Source organism: Clupea harengus, chromosome 18, assembly GCF_900700415.2.
Source record: "Clupea harengus chromosome 18, Ch_v2.0.2, whole genome shotgun sequence".
In the NCBI taxonomy this organism is placed as follows: Eukaryota; Metazoa; Chordata; class Actinopteri; order Clupeiformes; family Clupeidae; genus Clupea; species Clupea harengus.
In genome coordinates, this window is record NC_045169.1 from 8,834,058 (window position 1) to 8,839,057 (window position 5,000).

The following is a 5,000-nucleotide window of genomic DNA, read 5'->3' on the forward strand; positions in this document are numbered from 1 at the left end:
CCAGTGGCCTCTGCTCTCTGTCTGGTGTCTCTGACAGCAACTGAGCCCCCTAGTGGTCCTTAAATGAAACTACTCTTGAAAAACACATGTTTTTTTTGCACATGTACTTAGTGTATCACAGTGTTTGGGATTGTTGTCTGTTGAAAAGGCCATCAAAGAAGTTCTTTCCATCCCCGTGTTTTTTTTCCCCCAGACTGAATGCTCTAAGTCAATTCCTCTCCCTCAACAAGCACACATTTTCAACACACATAAATACAAAAACACACACGCACCAACCACTGTCATCTAAAATAACTGTATGTGTGTCTGGGTCAGGGTCAAACTTCTGAACAGCAAGGGGATGTAGACACTAATCACACATTTTGGCTAACTCTCTCTCTCTCTCACACACACACACACACACACACACACACACACACACACACACACACACACACACACACACACACACACACACATTACTCTCACACAAACACACACACACATTACACACATTACACACATTACACACACACACACACACATTACACACACACACACCACACACACAGACACAACACACACAGGGATCGTGTAGACACACTTCACAAGGAAACAACCACCTCTCTCTCTCTCTCTGTGTGTGTGTGTGTCTGTGCTTGTGCTTTGGAGATATAGTAGATGTGGCTGTAATATGTCTCTTTAGTGCTCCTGTCTCTGTGAGCATGAGGCAATGTCTTCTGGGAGCGTGTGTGTATGTGAGGATAAGGGCCTGCTGTCGCCGGGCAGAAGTGCCAGTCGTAAACAAACCACACCACCTGACTCAGTCTGTGACATCATCACATGGGCCTCTACCAGCCTCAGAAGGGCCAGGGAGCTTCCTACACCAACTCTTCTTAATCTTGTAGTGTATTTAACATGTTTAACATATTTATATGGTCCTTTTTACCATGTATGGTAAATCATGTCGCATTAAACATATGTATACACTTATAACACTTTACTCCAACATAATTCCCCACTTAGTACAACCCATGGTCCTCATCTACCCTCTGTTCTTTTACATTTACATTAGATATAAATATTTGCCTGTCTTGCGCTACTCCTCACAGTTGGCTTATTCCTACACAACTCAAAGTGTCTCACGCCTCATCACACGTTCATCACTCAACCCGGTCTGCGGCTGCCTGTGCGGGCACAAAGCCTGCTAGGAAACAGACCTACCAAGTTCAAGTCTGTGGCTCAGCACAGACACTCCATCTTCATCTCCAGTTTTCATTTCAAGAATCAATTAAATTTTATTTAATCACCTCCAAGAATTACTATCATGTAAGGATGCTTTCATGAAACTACTGATACTGCCTACTGATAGGCTACTTAGGTATGATACTCACTTGTAAGTCATCGGTGTGCTTAATGGGAAAATCACAATGCATTTCAGCACAACGTGAAAATGGATGAAATCGGTACATTGCTAAAATAAGAGTCATTGGCCTTTGTACTGTATGATCCCTGGAATACAGATGTGATGTTTAAGTCCCAAATGTGTGATGATACAGATGTGATGTTTAAGTCCCAAATGTGTGATGATACAGATGTGATGTTTAAGTCCCAAATGTGTGATGATACAGATGTGATGTTTAAGTCCCAGGTGTGTGATGAAACAGATGTGATGTTTAAGTCCCAGGTGTGTGATGATACAGATGTGATGTTTAAGTCCCAAATGTGTGATGATACAGATGTGATGTTTAAGTCCCAGGTGTGTGATGAAACAGATGTGATGTTTAAGTCCCAGTCGCTCATATTTTTATTGTCAAACACAATATACAGAAATGAACAAAACCCACCAACAATATTACTGTTTACAAAGCACATTCTACCAGTAAGTACATCAATTGTTTGTAAGGCTACACACTTCATCATACACAACTGATGAGTAGACAGTGCACGTATGAAGAGTTCATTTTCAAAAACAGATATCTCCATTTGTATTATCTAAATGTGTATTTTTTTTTTTATTGTGCATTCCCAGAAATATCAATCCAATGGCAGTGGTTTTGATCAGGTAAAAATAAATGTACACAATACAATTTTTATTTCAACATTATTTTATGAAAATTCATAAAAATGGCTGATATCTGTTTTTTGCAAAATAACTTTGTGTATGGTTTATACAGTAATATGTAAATGTAATACGTAGATGTAATATGTAAATGTGATATGTAAATTTATACTCTCAGCATTACATGCTGCAGTGATCACATCAACTGCACATGTGCTGTCCTTACCTGTAGATAAACTTCCCATCCCCAGAGCTTATGTGACGTACATATTTCTAAAGTATTGCAAATACACAGGCTACTGGACCAGACACTAACAAAATAACACTGTCAATATATAAGTAACTGATGGCAAAAAATTGAATTTGAGTTTGTCCTGATGAAATAATACATGTGGTATTTGACCAGCCCGGGGGGGAATAATGTACTTGACATACTGTTTGAGCAGCTGCTGGTAAGGTAACTGGTAAGTGGTGAATATATTCTGGCAAGCTATCCTATAGTGACATGCAGTCCAGATGACCTAAACGTAAATGTATTCTATCTGACATACTTTATGGGTGGGTTCAGGCAGCATGGCTTCTCTACTCCTGCTTCCACTCATGTGTACCCTCTTAGCTGCAGGACAGTAGCCTTAAAGCCCCTATTTGATCTTCTTAACACAAGGGAGAAAGGGGACACACTTCTCTTCAGTTCTCTACTCAGTGCTGGCCATCAGCAGCAGCTTGCTAGGAACTAATATCACTAACAAACTGCACCTGTAGTCAATGGAAGCGAGCCCACAGCACAGTGAGTTCAAGTAGCAGTTTGGAAAGGGAGGGTTACTCTGGACTTCATAAACACAGCCATAATGCAGCCATGACGAATCTCTTTTGTAAAACAGACTTAACCCACTAAGGAAGCCGAGCTCATAAATAACTGATGAATTAATAACGCATAATTCATAATTCAGTCTGAATATGTATCTGGATTTTGTGATGGATTTCTCTGACATACTCGAAAAGTGGACCACATTCACACACGATCCACATGTTTTCCTGTTTTGCTTGCTGAAAGCAGCAGTGTGCAAATGCTTCTGTGTGTATTGTTGCAGGCCACTACCTTTTGAACTATTCTCAAATTCATTTTGATGAATGCGCCTGTTAGCTGCTCATTAGCTGCCTGGGCTATTCACAATATAGTTATGTGCACCGGTTCACAAACCCCACCAAAATATAGAGCAAAGTAGCTCAATATATTGCCAAAGTTAGCAAGTTAGCGAGCCACAAGGGGTTTCCTCCACTAAGAACCCCAACAGAAAAAACATGCAAAACAACAGAACACATGTCCATCCCTGACCAAAGATGGACAGTTCACTTCACTTGGTCCCCGGGCGCTACAAGCTGCCCACTGCTCCTGGGGGGTCCTTGAGGAAGGACAGTCCAGGATGGGAAAAAGCAGAAAATAAATTCACCGCGACCTCAGGCTTACCTGCGTGTGTGTGTGTGTGTGTGTCCTGTGTCACCTCCATATATGCACGTGTGTGTTCCAGTGTGTCGTGTGTGCCATTAAAAAAACCTGACAAAGGTCTTAATTATTATTATTAGCTAGATTTTTCAGTGTCAACTGTGCTGTTGTCGGTGTTGGCAAAGCTAGTTGTTGGGTTTGTAGCTAGTTAGCACATGTTCTAGGGGAAAGAGACTTACTTTAAACACTATGCTCTAAAGATCATGCGACATAAAAAAACGGCAAAACTTCATTGAAAACTACTGTTCTATAATCAGAGGAATAACGTCCAAACCCAAAGAGCTCACCAACAGTCTCCATTTCTCTCAGTCAGCTGTCAGACAGCACAAGAGGGCACACAGGTGCTGCCACAGCCACCACACAACGACCTGCCAAAGCCCCTTATAGCCTCTTCCACCACGGAACCTCACCAGGAGCCAGGAGACACAGTTAAAGTGGCAGATGCTAGGATTGTCACTTGCAGTCTGACTGCAAGAAGGAAACTACATATTCAGTTAAATTCAACTTATTATTTGTCCTAAATGGGCCATTCATGCCGCAGAAGGCATAAAAACACATGGCAACACAGAAGTGCATTGTAACCCTACAAGGCCAACAAATAACCTGATGACTCATTCAACATAAACAGCACTGGAGCACCTCTTCAGCCTAACAACCAATAGCCAGTGAAGCAAACAAGACTTGTCAGCCACGTCTTCCCTGATAGCAGGCTTTACTAATGCAATGCTCTTTTTCTGGTTGTCTAAAAAAAAGACCCTCAGACAATAACAGCTCATTCAAAACATTTCTATGGTATATCTCAAAAGGACAAGGACGATATCCCCTTCAGCTTCAGAACCGGTACTAGTTTATCAATCATTTTATGAGGACCAAAATGCGTCTCTTATGTACTTACAGGATGTAAACCAGGAAGGGCTCTTAAATCACGAGGAACAGGTCATGTCGTGGTCTCTGGTGTTAAAGCCAAATATGGAGACATAACATTTAGCTATTATGCAACCCCACTGCTGCAGCCAGCTCACGATGGGTATCAGATGTGCCCCTCTGTGTCCTTTATATGTGTGTGGCCTGCGAACACACTTGATTTAATGTCTCTACAAGGAAGCTGCTAGACCTGTACTGAACTGCAGCTATTTTCATTCCACTACATTGCACTCCTTTTTCTTATTATACTACTCCTTTTTTCTCCTACTTGTTAATTGCCTTTTAATCGCCTTTACAGTAATCACAACAAGTGTTTTTCAGATATTTTCTTGTAGTGTTGCTGTACTACTTGCTGTAATTATGATATACCACTTACATCTTTTCACAAGAGTGTGTGTGAGTTTAAACTACGTTTAAAAAAAAGAGGGCTTCTATTTTACGATTAGGTTCCTAGTCAGTTCATGTAGAAATATGTTGCCAAGGCTATATGTGTTCACATAGAATAAAATCATTGTCTGCAAAACTCCATTA

The 5,000-nt window shown here is 41.0% G+C and overlaps 1 protein-coding gene across 1 annotated transcript in view; it reads right to left on the bottom strand.

The window, feature by feature from the left end:
• Positions 1 to 3,579: 3,579 nt before the first annotated feature.
• Positions 3,580 to 5,000, bottom strand: part of LOC105891416 (neuromedin-K receptor) — a 7,119-nt gene continuing 5,698 nt past the window's right edge. Inside the window, exon 5 of the mRNA XM_012817590.3 lies at positions 3,580 to 5,000. This exon is cut by the window's right edge and continues 983 nt beyond it. The gene's annotated coding sequence lies outside the window, so the exon portion shown is untranslated.